The 15,246-nt window shown below is 39.0% G+C and overlaps 1 pseudogene across 1 annotated transcript; it reads left to right on the top strand.

Moving 5' to 3' along the window:
* The first annotated feature begins 5,436 nt into the window (after positions 1-5,436).
* On the top strand, positions 5,437-6,512 carry LOC311606594 (bifunctional phosphoribosylaminoimidazole carboxylase/phosphoribosylaminoimidazole succinocarboxamide synthetase-like; annotated as a pseudogene). The gene has a single exon. The product of its transcript is annotated as a bifunctional phosphoribosylaminoimidazole carboxylase/phosphoribosylaminoimidazole succinocarboxamide synthetase-like (transcript).
* The last annotated feature ends 8,734 nt before the right edge of the window (positions 6,513-15,246 follow it).

Genomic DNA, 15,246 nt, shown 5'->3' with positions numbered 1-15,246 from the left:
GACTGATCAGTTTCCTAGAGAAATTTACAGGTTTTATCACAGCAAAGAGAATATGATGTATATTACAATTATCTTTTGAATTGCACTTTTAAATAATTTGCCACAGGTGAAATTAAATTCCATTTATTTATGTTAGATGATGTTAAAATGTAATTTAATTATAACTTAGTTCCTACTATACCATAAGGTGCTTCTCCAAAGAGGGAGATTAAAATGTAGGCCTGTTATTTTATTTTTATGTTGGCTCTTTAAAAATTATATATTAAACTTTCAAATATATATTTGAAAGTTTAATATATAAAATTACATATTAACCATGATAAAATCTTAGAAGAACAAATATAGTCAGAAAATATAAGAATTGGAGCAAATACTCAGGAAATGACAACTACAGATACTTTAACTTTATAGCGATAGGTGGCACTGTTACCTAAATACTGTGACTTGATCTCAAGAACTAGAAATGTGTTGTCTCTGCATGTAATTTCATACATGTAAGCAAATGAGAACATAGCTGAAAACTAAAAATGCAAGTGATTGACTCAGTATTACATTTATTTATACAGCCAGTAGTATCTCAAATAGTGGAACTGTAGATTAAAATGTATGGCAATAAATATGATCCGATTGGTACACATCTAATGAAACTCATAAACATTTTGCCTTTTTAGTACAAATAGCAGCAATCAGTGGATTTTTCCTGAAATATTTTACTTTATAAATCTTGAGTTCTATGGGGTTTTGGAAGGCAGCTATTTGTACTAGATATTTTAAGATGTTCTAAAAATCAACAAGTTACAGTGCATAGGTGGATTAATATGATGCAGTTTTCCAATGCCATATCTTTCATGGAGTGTGGGTGCATGTGTGTGTGTGTGTGTGTGTGTGTGTGTGTGTGTGTGTGTGTGTGTGTGTGTGTTTGGAACTCATGTGAGCTGTGTGTTAACTGTGTCTTCACACTTCTTCACACATTTGGCTCATTGAACAGAAATGTCTTTCTTTGATGATTGCCAACATGGTCATGGGTAGTATCTGGAAAAAAAAAAAAAGAAAAATGGTCACATGCTCACTATGTTGACGTGAAAAATAAGAGTGAGAAATATGGACTTTGGTAGAGTATATTCTACCTTAGTACATGCTAGAAAATCCAGTTGCTGGAGCAAGGGGGCAGATTTCGTTAAAGACATTCTTGCTTCATCCAGACAGTCTGCTACTAGGACCAGGACTGCCAAGTTGAATGCAGATGCATATCAGTCCCTATGGCTTCTCTGCCGGGCCCCAGTGTGGACCAGTATAATTCACAGTTTTCTTCATGTTGTGAAAGCTGAGTAATGACTGGTGTAGCCTTTTCTCAGGATTTTCTGAAATGTACACAGATATATGGTTTGGTGGTTTGTATGGCTGTGCTGTACTGCATATAACCATTGTGGTAGAAAGCTGTAAAAATAATATAGTGGCCTACATTACAGTTTGATTTCCAACATGCAAGCTCCTATCTAAGAAGTTAGAGGTCTTTGCATCTAGACATAGTTTTGGCTTTCAACATGGTAAACTTGGAGATACATGATCCCAACTGCTTTAAGACTTGCTTTCCTAGTTTCTGTAATTGCCACGTAAGGTGGACATCAGCTTCCAGCAGGCTCCTAAGGTAATGGTTTCTTCTCAAGGGATGTTTTTGGCCCCTAAGTCATGTTCTTTTGTTGGGGAGACCCACACCCAGTGAATATCAGGGAGGAAACTTGGCCCCTGCCTGAGACAACTTGTTACTTTTCTTCCCTGATATATGGATGAGCAGTGGTTTTGTTGCAGGTCAACTTCTCCAGATGTCTCTCTCCCACTTTTCCTGTCCCTAGAGTGATCCTCTGGGCATCCTCTGATAGATGTCATTCACACTAATAATGTGAAGCACCTCCAAGCCTGCTCCCAAGGGATCTAATGCATGCTCCACACAAAGAGAGGTGCAAACTGAAGTCTAAGCCAGGAGACCTAGCAATATCAAGTTCAGTACATTTTATTCACCAGCAAGAAGAACCTAGCTCACAGCATCAACAAACAAATCTCATAAGTAAAACGTTTCCCATAAAATAACTATTTTTAATAATTTATTCAATTACATCCTGATTATTATCCCCTCATTTGTATCTTCCCATTTCTGCCCCCCCATTTCTTTCATTCTATTCCCTTCCCCTAGACCTCTGACAGAAGGGGACCTCCTTCCAGACAATATGATCACAACCTATCAGGTCTTATCCTGGTAGCCTGCTTCCCCTTCTTCGGGGCTAATATCTACATATAAGTGAGTCTGTATCATGTATGTCTTTCTGAGTCTGGGTTACCTCACTCATCGCTCCTACTTCCATTCATTTGCCTGCAAATTTCAAGATTTCCTTGTTTTTAATAGATGAGTAGTATTCCATTGTGTAAATGTACCACAGTTTCTCTATCCGTTCTTCGACTGAGACACATCTAGGTTGTTTCCTGATTCTGGCTATTGCAAATAAGGCTGCTGTGAACATAGTTGAACAAATATCCTTCTTGTATGGTGGAGCATCTTCCGGGTATATGGCCAGGAACTTTAAAAGGCAATTAAATGACTGAAGAAAACCAGATAAAAATGTATGCGGCATTAGGCAGCTCTACTTAATAAGGATAGACTTGAGGGGCTCAGTAGTTAGGAGTACTAGCTGTTTCTCCAGAAGTCTCGGTCATTCCCCAGCATCCAAACCCATTGGTTGATGATGACTCACAAACATATACCAATTCAGGGGTGTCTTATGTTTTCTTCTGGTCTCTATGATCACCAAACATTCATATTATGCACAGGTAAACATGAAGGCAAAACATGTATACATAAAATAAACCCAATGTTTTATTTTTTGTTTTTTAATTATACATTTTTAAATTTTTTACATATACATTATATTATTACACATATATACAATAAACTACCTATAGAAAGAACAACCACGACACAATAAGAAATTATATAAATGTTACATCCTTAGTGTTTTGTCTATTTGCATTTGACAGCCTCGAAGAAAACATCTTTCCTATCCTGGTGTGTCTAAAATTCTGAACGTAAATCAGTCTCCATCACATCTTGTCATTATCAACTTAGAACATCTATCTAGATCTAAAAATATCTTAACCAATAAACAACTAAACCTCATTGTAAAACTAAGCTACCTGTTCTTCAACCGCATCATGGACTTGAGAAGGAATAAATGTTATAGATAATTTTGGGTGACTAATCAAGTAACAAACTGCCTCTGTCATCTTCTCATTTGGAAAGCTACTAACCTGCACTCCCGGCATACTCAGGTAAATCAAACATTTTAATACATTTGAATTACATGTTGTAAGGACTCGATACTATTTAGAAATCTAATTTGTTTCTGTTATTATACATCACTTATTTCAGGCTCCAGGGAGGAAATCATAGTTAACTAAACTCTGGCCTCTGTTCTCAAGACAGTCCTGGGTCACCAGCATTCTTACATCATCAACAACCTACATTTACTTATGCTCTGTTTTCTATTGGGGGAAATGTCAATTTGCAGAGCAAATAATTTTCTAAAAATAGAACCATTTTTGGCCATATGATAAAAGTGAAGGCGCTTGTGGTAATTTTGAGTTTTTATATGTAAATCATTGCTGTTTAACAAATGACATATTGCATTTATCTTTCTATCAGGTTAAAAGGTGCATTTGAAAACATTAATATATGTTTCATACTATTCAAAAGACCTACAGAGTAGCTTTTTTCTATAGATGATTCCTCAAGACTGAAAAGAAAGATGTGATTTTATAACCTATGTTACCCCCCCACTTCAGGTCCCCTTTTCCCTGGAGCCAGATATGAAAAAGTGTGGGTCAGCCCAAGATTCTCCACAATCACGATTAATTAATTAAAATTGACATTGGCTCCTATTTGTAGTCTGAACCTAACCAAATCACCTCACTTTATGGTAATTCAGTAAACTGAAACTTAGGAACACGAAATGTTAGCATGGAAGGAGAACATATGATTAGTCACGACACCCCAACCCACTGCCTACTTCCACTGTGCAAAACCCTCAGGGAAAGTCTTCCACTGCTGTGCCTCTGTTTACATGAAAGAGAACCATCTGGCAGTGACTTTTCACTGTGTTATGTTGCTTGCTTGATCTAAATTAGATGGATTGATGTTAATTGTATTTCGTATTTTGTGGATTAAGTATATGGCATCTATAACAAAATTCATTTCATCGCACATGTTTAAAGAAACAGTTTTCTAAGGTGAGATCCTATAATGCTAAGATGATTACTAAAAGCCAGTAGGTACTTTTAAGCTTTCATCAAATGTTTTGGCATTATTGGTGTTTGTAATGAGCTGTTAAATTAAGAATCAAATGGAAGACGTGTATCACAATTTTCTGGCTGAAGGACTCTTATTATAATATATGATATATGATATATATATATATATGATATATATATATATATATGAAATATAATTTTTGGGTGTGGCTTCCACTTCACCTTGTCACATTTTGCTTTTGAATATGTTTTAGTCGCTAAATGATTTACGGATGTTTCCATTCTGCAGAGTTCATTTCATGCAAGTGAGATACTTGCCACAACAAACAAACAAATCCCAATTGTTCCCCTTCCAAGAGGAGGTTGTAGAGAGCTAATAAAATATAAAAATGAAAATGAACATGGTCAAAAGAAACTACTCAATATTTTTCAAGGATACAAACTTTTACCATTATTTACTGTCAGTGTGCTCTAAAGCAGATTTTAAACCTTAATCTTCCTGTCTGCCAGGTGAATTAATATCCTTTGAATGGCAGCTCCCCAACATTCCTCTCCAAATTCCTCAACTGCCAGTAACTTCCAGGCTCATCATCAACTTCTATAGATCACACACAAATAACGTCATATGAGGTAAGGCGTGTGCTAATTAGCAGCATCAGCCATTACATATCAGTATCAACCATTCCAAGTATGCATATACATTCCAAGTATAAAGTGTGTATATATATACACATATATATGTACATACATACATATATATATACATATATATATATATATACACTTTAAAGCATCATTTTTATACCTGATAAATGGAGAAATTTACCTGTCAAATTGGACAAAAATATTTATAAAAGAAGAACAAGAGCATTATCAGTGTCTGCAGAGATATCTTTTGCTGATGATACCAGCATCCTCTCATGAATGTTATAGATACAAGGCACAGTGGTCCGTGTCTTGTGAATACTTCTGTATACTTAACAAGCAAGTGCTCCCATCCGTGCATGGAAGAAATAACAACACATTTCTCACAAGCAAAGTAACTCTTTCATGAACTTACTGGTTAGGATATGAGACTCAAATCCAGGGAGTCTAGCTCTTTCTCGCTTGGTCTTTATCTCCAGCCTGCACATAATAATGGCGACAGCTAACACACTGAACATTAGAAGAAAACTCCTTGAAGGTAACACAAAACAAGTCTATGAATTTTTAGATAATCCTGGAAGAGCCCTCCTGCCATCCAAGACCAGACCACAGCAGGAAATGCAGCTCAGAAGAACCACTTGGAAGGCAAAGAACCAAACTCCAATAAAATCACCAATGGTATTTTTTACTTGTTACAGGAACCTGGTCTCAAAATAGCTCTCACCAGGAAATCGGGAGACCCTTTCATTGCATCCCAAAATGAAATGATTCCAATTGTAAGGGTGTGCTGAAGAATAACAAGTAGATCTTTACTCAAAAGGAGTCCTGGTGTAAAGGAGGGATGCACGTCTACCCATCTAAAGTGGAGATGTCCTTGAAGGACCATGCCAGTGGTGATCTGCAGTGGTCAGAGGAGCAACTTGTGGCTGCACAATTTTGCTTTGCTTGGCTTGTTGTAGGCCAGACTGAAGTGGATATCATGAGTCATGCTACCCAAGCTATTTTTGAAATCCTGGAGAAATCCTGGCTGCCCAAAACTGCACACTGGCTGATATGAAGACCGAATTGGTGTTGATGTAACTAAAGAGACTGTTGTTGGTGACGTTGTTAATAATGATTCCTAGAGACCTCGGACATCAGGAGATCAGAGCCAGCAGATAAGTAACTCCGGAAGGACTCCAGACAGTACAGAAAAGCTCTGCGTGGGTTGCAGGTAAAGTGGAGTTGCTTCTGAAATCAGACAGTGCAGGCCATCATGCAGGTAGATTAAACTTCAGACCTTGGTCACCGGGAAAAAAATTAAGAAGGCTTGAGGAAATTTCGGGATTCCATGTGAACTTCAAGTAGCAACATCTGCCCATAAAGGACCACACGTACTTTTGAAGATTAGGACAAAATATGAAGAGGATGGCACACCTATGGTATTAGTCACATTGGCAGGCAGAAACAGTGGTTTGAACCCAGTGATGTCTCAGGATGTTGCATATCCCATTACCAGTGGTCGCTCTACCCCATCAGACGATGGAACTCAGGAAATGTGCTTATCTCTTTTAACACCCACTGTCTGACAACTGTTCCCTCCACAGAAGGATCAGCCCAGTTTGCTGCCCAGATTTGGGTGAAACAACTGTTTCATGGGTGCCAACCTTCAAGCAAGTATACTGAACACGTGGGTATCCTTAAAGCACTGTCAAATCCTGTCTTACCCACTGTATTGCTTTTGTTGGGTAGATACATAAATGTCATTTATGGGGCTGGAGTGATGTCTGTGTAGTTTAGGAACTAGTATGGCTCTCTTGCAGAAAGAACTTGGTTCCCAGCGTCCATATCAAGTGACTCAAAGCCCCTGTAACTCTAGCTCCATGAGTTCAGACCTCTCTGCCTTCTTTCTGCACCTGCATTTGAATGCTATTACCCAAGGTGAGCACATATGTGTTCGAGCGTGCACACATGCACGCACACTTAAGATAATAAAACGTTTAAGTATTATTTATAATAGTTAATAGTGGTTTTTTTAAATAAAGCGATAGTTACTGCTTGATCTTCTGTGGTTCACATTTTGAAAAGTAAAATCCTTGTCCCATGCATGCTAATAACAATTAAAAACAAAACAACAACTACAAACCAAATCCAGGTAGCCTGCCTTCCAAGGTGGCCATTCCTGACACTGAGCTAGACTTAACTGACCCTATGTACTTTCAACTAAACAATGATGTGAATATTTAAGTAAATATATTAACTTATAAGACAGTTTGACTTTTAAAAAGTAAGAGTCGCGTAACAATCTTCTACACAGTCAATAAAGTTGCTGATTCATATTGTTGTTGTCCCTAGGAAGGCATCGCCAAGCACCAAGAATTGTCATACTAAGTATCTGGTCAGGTACTTGCTAAACTCAAAGGCAGTGAATTTTGATGTGTATACTGTACTTCAGCCCTAGGAAATTCAGAGTCTGAGATATGTCCCTAAAACCAGCTCCAAAATGCTCTACGGCGTGCACAGAAGATCAGCTTTGCAAAGAAGGAGCTCAAGTAATCCATTAAAGGCTGAGTAGTCTAATGGATGATACAACCCTTTACAGAGACTCTTTGTGTTATTTATACACTTGTATATAAATGAATATGAAAACACATATGCATCCATAAAGATTTCTAATAAGTACTATTTTGTGTATGTTAAAGAGAAGATTACATTGTGTCATAATTTGAGAAGTTATTTAATCTCTACTTTAGCCCCTATACTTTTATAAGGAAATAAAGCAGGACAAATCAAGAGTATGTCCATGTACATAATTTAATACGAAGAATTTTTCTTTAAGGATCTTGCTTTAAAAGAAAATTTTAGGTACCTGTTGATTTGTGTAAAACTTACTGAGGCAAGGCAGTGCGGGCGCGCGCGCGCGCGCGCGCGCGCGCGCGCGTGTGTGTGTGTGTGTGTGTGTGTGTGTGTGTGTGTGTGTGCAGTGTGGTGTGCTTTATGCTTACAGTACACATGCATAATAAGGACAACCTTTGAAAAATTTGGTTCTAAATGTCAAGAGCCAAAAAGAACTCTATCATGTGTGTTATTAATATGTTTCACTATCTAAAAGAGTATTCCATCATGTAGTAGGAATGTCACATTACCATAATTTTCTTATATCAAATGCATTCATTTAGCAAGTCCATTATGGCAGTGCCTACCATGAAAAGAGAAAAATCCCCATATGTCCTAAGGTTTATAGTTTTGAAGTGGCCAGTTTTTGGTAATAATAGATTAACATTTTAGGAGTGATTTTTGTATTTCTGTTTAGAATTTTTTTGTATTTAAACAAGCTGTCTAACGTCCACTGAGTACAAAACAAATTAAAATAGTGTCTAATAATATTGTTTATTCAAATGAAATTAAATATAATACAGAATGAAAACTGTTGTATTTCTGGATAATTTCTTTATACTAAATTATGTATTAAAACAACCCCAGTCAAACAGTAACTGTACTTTACTTAGAAAAATAGTTAAATGTTTTTTTCATAATTATGTAAATAGCTACAATTAGCATTTTAAATTTTATTTAATTTATATATTCAGATTGCAACTCAATTGTTATGCTCTCACTTGTATTCTCCCATTCCTCTCTCCCTCCCTCTTTCACCCTATTCCCCTCCCCTAGGTCTGTGATAGAAGGGGACCTCCTCCTCCACCATAAGGTCATAGCCTATCAAGACTCATCTTGGTATTCTATATTTATAAATCAAATATTTTATGCAGAAGTTTTTAATTTTTATTTTAACTCCTTAGATGTTACTTTTTAATTAAGTTATGTATTTGCTTTGCATCCCCTCCTTCTGTTCTCCCCAGTCTCTGCCTCTTGTCTTACCCATTCACCCTTCCTCCCTTTCTCCTCAGGAAAGGGGAGCCCTCCCATGGATATCAGAAAGCATTGGCATATCAAGTTGCATTAATACTAGCCATATCTTTTCCTATTGAGGCTGGATGAGGCAGCCCAGTTAGGAGAACGAGATCCCAAAGCAGACAGTGGGCTCAGAGATAACCACTGCTCCTGGTGTCAGGAGTCCCACATGAAGACCAAGCTGCACAACTACTGCATGTGTGCAGAGGGCTTAGGGTCTGTCCCATGCATGCTCTCTGGGAACCCCTATGGATCCAGGTCTGTTGATTGTGTATGTTTTCTTGGCCATCTCCACTGGAACAAACAGGAGACGTTTGCCAGAGCTTCTATTCTAAGCCACCTGCTCAATTGACTGTTAAAGGGGTGCCTTCTGGGTCACCAAACAACTTGTGTTTTGGATGTCTCTGCCCAGGTTGTGATACATCCTCTCACCTCTCCGTACGTCTGTCCCTGAGACTTCCTACTTCTCACTCTGTGACGTCACTCTATGACAGGAACCTTTAGACCCTAACTGTGGCCTTACATTTCAAAATTTCACACATGTATCAATGCCTCCTAGGGTCTAATTAATAAAGACTGAGTGTCTATTTTAGGCATATGGTTATTGTGAAATTCAAATGCTAATTTCTGTATCTGCCATATTGAGTTGCAAGCCTTGTTCTGAGAATTTCCTTTCTCAGTGTTCTGTAAACACTGCTCCCCATAGGTCCTCTGATATGCCAATAAAGCAGCTTCTAGCCATTCACTGAGCAGGGGAGAGAATAGGGCTGGACTTCCTGCCAGCCAGGGGAAGAAGAGTTAAAGGAGGAAGTAGGAGATTCAGTCACTGGATTCAGTCACCTCAAGAGGTCAGGGAAACATTAGGAGAGAGGCGCTGGAGTAGGAAAGCAACAAAGTGCAAGTATTGATGGGATGCATCCTGGGAGGAATTCATATTACCATAGAACTATCCACTTACTGTGCTATGAAGCTTATTGAAATAATATAGTGGTGACTCAATGATTTGTGTGATAGCAGGCTTAAGAGAGAAACTGAGAAACAAACACAGGTTTATAAGCATAACATTATTAGTGTGTGTTCTCTCAAATGGCTTCTCCTAGCCACCCAAAGAGTGCCATGGTTTTTCCAACTCACTTAGCATCCTCTCTCACTCTGTTTCTCTGATTCTTTCCTGGTATATAAAGAAGTCATTGACATGTTTCCTTGAAAATCATACGTCATTGTCCTTTCCACTGTTCTGCTGATCCCAGAAAGACAAGCTCCAGTGGACTCTCACTCTGTCCCTCTGCTAGTTTCAGGCTCCCTGTGCCATCCTTCAGGTTGTCAGATGCTGTATGACCATTCCCTGTTAAAACATCCCAAGGATCTTGGTTCTCTATTAAATTCAAACCAAATGGTTTGATGTGGAAAAGGGGGTAAAAATAACCCAATGAGGCAGTAAGTATGAACACAGCATGTGATGCACATATATGAAAATGACATTACAAGACTCAATTTTCTGTATGCTAATTAAAATGACTTTACTTTTTATTTAAGACCTCTCAATTTAAACCCCATTTTCCTTCTGTTATCACTTTTTTTCCTTAAACAACTAATCACTTTACTGTATCCATTACTCATAAAGAGGTGCCTCTGTCTCATTTGTAACAATGCACACAGTAGAATTTTCTGTCTACTGCTAACTTACCAGTGATCTTCATCTAAACTCTCCTGGCGTTTATTCCCCGATTCACTGGAGAGGTTTACTTTGTGTAACCTTTTGATAATCTGTTAGTATCTGAAATTATATATGATGAATGTATTGTTATTTAATTTTTATATTTTACTTTCTCAACTAAATTATGATTTCTTGAACATAGATTATGTATCACCATTTTGACCTTTTTTAATTGCATCATACTACCTACCAATCCTGAGTAAGTCTAAGTATTTAATGTGAGTTCCAAAAATATCTTTTAATGAAAAATATTAATACTTTTTTGTTTGCAATTAGAAAGGACATGGGAAATTTAGAATTAAGGTTGCCTACATAGATAAGAGAGTGTATCTGAACCAACGTAATGTCATTGAAATTTACTTGGATAACAGACGGCACTTGAACATAGGACAGCTAATTGAATAAGCAATAATATGATCTTTGGTTGTAAATATGAAAGAAAAGCTTATGATAGATCCAGTGAACGTATCTGTGTATATGACTTTATACTGATATTCCTAATTCAGTAGGACTGTTCTCAGAGAAGTTACACTGTGTGATTTTTTTCACTCATCTTGGAATTATAAGCGTTATTAATCTAATTCATTACAGGAGGTTTTAAAATTAGAAACAGAATTGATAAGGTCTTGTAATGAAGAGAAATCTAAAACCATGTATAAAATGGCCCCAGGAAGTAGACACACTTGGTGAGTCTAGAGTGCCCATAATCCAATGTTTCTGACAAATTTCAGCAGAATCAGTAACTTCACCATCACGCAAGGCAAATCCTTGTGATGAAATCAGGGGCTTATGGTACAACTTGGATCTTGGTGCTACAACTTGTAATGGTGGTTGTGATTGGAATGATGTGGAGAGCATGGTGGTGGAGGCAAGAAAGTTGCTCGTTTGTTTACTTCTGGATTAAGTTAAAAGAGGAGGAATGCACCGGGCATGGTGGTGCAGGCCTTTAATCCCAACGCTCAGGGAGGCAGAGGCAGGCAGGTCTCTGAATTCATGGCCAGCCTGGTCTAGAAAGCGAGTCCAGGATCGCCAGAGATACCCAGGGGGAAAAAAAAGTGAGGGTGGGGGAGGAGGGAGAATGAGAGAGAAGCCAGTTCTTTTCTAAGTTTCATTTCATTTTATTTTTTAGTGTCTCTATGGTGTGTGTGTGTGTGTGTGTGTGTGTGTATGTGTGTGTGTGCATGTGAGAGTCAGCAGATAGCCACAACTGTGGGCATTTTAAATCGGGGAACTTTGTTGTTTGCTGTTACACTGCCTATATCAGGCTAACTGGTTTACAAACACCCAGGGATTCTTCTGTGTCGGCCTCATATTTGCTATCAGAGCACTGGTATTTCATTCCACTTTAGCTGAGTTCTGGGGATATCAGTGCAAGTCCTCATGATTATATGGCAAGCCTATTACTCACTGAGTCGTCTCCCTAGCCCACTTGTCAGTTTATTCTTCTCTCTTTTTTATTTTTTGCTTGTTTTCTTTTTATCTTGTGTTTGTTTATTTGTTTATTCACTTTTCATCCTGGTCATAGGCCCATCCCACCACTCCTCACAGTCCCATCCATCCTCTCCTCCATTACTCCTTCCTTATTCCTCAGGAAAGGGAACCTCTCTTCCATCCACCCCAGTCATCAAGTCATATCAGGACTGAGCATGTCCTAGTCCCCTGTGGCCTGGCAAGGCAGTTCCTCCAGGAAGAAATTATTTAAAAAAACAGGCAACAGAGTCCATGTCAGGGACAGTCCCTGCTCCCCTTACTAGAGCCACATGAATCCCTAGCTGCCCATTGGATATGTCTGTTTAGGGGGCCCTCGGTTCACCCTATGTATGGCCATAGGTTGGTGCTTTATTCTCAGCAGGTCCCTTTGGATCTTATTTAGTTGGCTATGTTGGTCTTCTTGTGGAGCTTCTGTCACCTCCAGGACAGGACTTTACTCCTTTCCCCGATGTTTCCACTAGACTCCCTATCCATCGCCCAATGTTTGCGAGTCTCAGCATCTTTTTTGAGGTGCTGGGGTATAGCCTCGGAGAGGACAACTCTGCTAGGCTCCCGTCTGCAAGCATGGCAGGGTAGCTCAGGGGTTAGTTCTCTCCCATGGGGTGGGTCTTGGGTTGGGCCAGGCATTGGTGGACATTCCCTAAATCTCTGCTCTATCTGCTTGCTCTACCTTTATCCCTGCACATCTTGTAGGCAGGGTAAATTTTGGTTCAAAGTTTTTGCGGATGGATTGGTGTTCCCCTCTGTCTACTAGGTGTCTTGTGTAGTTAGACAGTGTCCTTTTCAGTCACTATGGCCATTGCTGGTGGGAGTCTCTGCTAGAGTTACTCTCATGTCTTCCCAAGAGTCTATCCTGACTTAGGTCTCCAATTTGTCAGAGATGCACTCTCTCACAGTTTCTATTTTCTCTGAAGGCCTTCTGTCCTCCTTCTCCCACTCTCCCAAGGTCTAGTCTCTGCCTTCATATTTCTGTGTGCTCCTCTTCTATCTTATTCCCTCTCTTCAGCCACTACCTCTGTAGTTTCTATTTCATCTTCTGTGTGGTATTTAGGCATCTTCCCTTGGATCCTCCTTGTTACTTATCTTCTTTGGGTGTATGCATTTGTACTATGTTTTTCTTGTAGTATATGGCTAAAATTTACTTATAAGTGAGCACATACCATGCGTGTCTTTCTGGATCTGGGTTACCTCACTCAGGATGAGCATTTCTGGTTCCATTCATTTGCCTACAGATTTCATGATTTCCTTGTTTTTAATAGCAGTGTATTCCATTGTGTGACTGTCCACAGTTTCTTTTTTCCTTTTATTTTTTAATTTTTAATTTTTTATTCACTATAATTTATTCACATTACATCCCAAGGGTTTTACCTCACTCTTATCTTCCTGGTCCCACCCTCCCTCCCTCCCTCTTCTGCCTTATTCACCTCCCCTAGACCTCTGACAGAGGGGGCTTCTCCTTCTCCTCCATCTGACCTGAACCTATCAGATTTCATCAGGATGACCTGCATCCTCTTCTTCTGTTTCCCTGCAAGGTCCACCTGCCACAGGGCAGTGATCAAATGACAGGCACCAGAGTTCATGACAGAGGCAGTCCCCTCTCTCCCCATACCCATGTGAAGAATGACCTGCCCATCAGCTACATTTGAACAGAGGGTCTATGTTATCTGCTTGCAATGCCCTTGGTTGGTGCATCAGTTTTTGTGGCATGGCACTTGCATATAATTAGGTGGGTTGATCATTAGAATTGAATTGAAGGCTCAGAAATAAACTATACACCTATTGACACTTGACTTTTGACAAAGAAGCCAAACCATACAATGGAAAAAGGTAGCATCTTTAACAAATGGTGCTGGTCTAATTGGATATCTACATGTAACAAATGTAAATAGATCCATATTTGTCAACCTGCACAAAACTAAAGTTCAAGAGGATTAAACACCTCAGCATAGAACCATACACACTAAATCTGTTAGAAGAAAAAGTGGGGAAAGCCTTGAACTCATTGGTACTGCAGACAACTTCCTAAATAGAATATGAATAGCTCAGTCTCTAAGGTCAACAATTAGTAAGTGGGCATGCCGAGGGTGGTGGCACAGGCCTTTAATCCCAGCACTCAGGAGGTAGAGGCAGGCAGATCACTGTGAATTCAAGGCCAGCCTGGTCTACAAAGCAAGTATAGGATAGCCAAGGTTACACAGAGAAACCCTGTCTTGAAAAAAACAAAACAAACAAAAAATGGGATATAATGAAACTGAGAAGCTTCTGTAAGGCAAAGGACACTGTCAGCAGAACAAAATGACAACCGACAGACTGGGAAAAGGTCTTCACCAACCCTACATCAAACAGAGGGCTTATATCCAAAATATATGAGGAACTGAAGAAATTAAACACCACCAAACCGAACAGTGCAATTAAAAAATGGGGTACAGAGCAAAACAGAAAATTCTCAAAAGAGGAATATCTGTTGAGCTAGAAACAGTTAAAAAAAATGCCCAACATCCTTAGTCAGTAGGGAAATGAGAAATGACTCTGAGATTCCATCTTATACCTATCCGAATGGCTAAGATCAAATTCTCAAGTGACAGCATATGCTGGTGAGGATGTAGTTAAAAGGAACATTCCTTCATTGCTGGTGGTTGTGTGAACTTGTAGAATAATTTTGGAAATCAATCTAGTATTTTCTCGGAAAACTGGAAATAGTGCTACCTCAACACCCAGCTGTTCCACTCCTGGCCATGTAGCCAAAAGATGCTCCCCACACAACAAGGACCTTTGCACAGCTATGTTCAATAGAATCTTTATTCATAATAGCCAGAATCTGGAAACAACCCAGATGTCCCACTTGCCAGTTTTTAAAGAGTTAGCCTAACAGCAGGAAAGAGGAGCTGCTGTGCCGTTGCATCGTTGATTCCTGACAGTCCTAGGGAGCTTCAGTGTCTCTTCCCCATATCATTTATAAAAGAAGCAAACAGTGGACATTCGATTGTTATAAGTGCCACAGAGGGACTTTATGACTAAGAATTCATACTGCTCTTGCAGGGGATCCAAGCTCAGTTCTCAGCAACCCCCTCCCATGTGCTTATAATTAAAACAATATAAAAAGTACATATTAAAATGTGTCAAAATTCTCAGAGAGGCAAAGCAATACAGAAACAATCTCAGATCTCACCATCAAACACATACAGAATCATGGTTCCTCACTA

Source organism: Acomys minous, assembly GCF_964271855.1.
Source record: "Acomys minous genome assembly, chromosome: 1".
Taxonomy (NCBI): domain Eukaryota; kingdom Metazoa; phylum Chordata; class Mammalia; order Rodentia; family Muridae; genus Acomys; species Acomys minous.
Note: the sequence above shows the minus strand (reverse complement) of the source record. Positions and strands in the feature narration are given on the sequence as shown.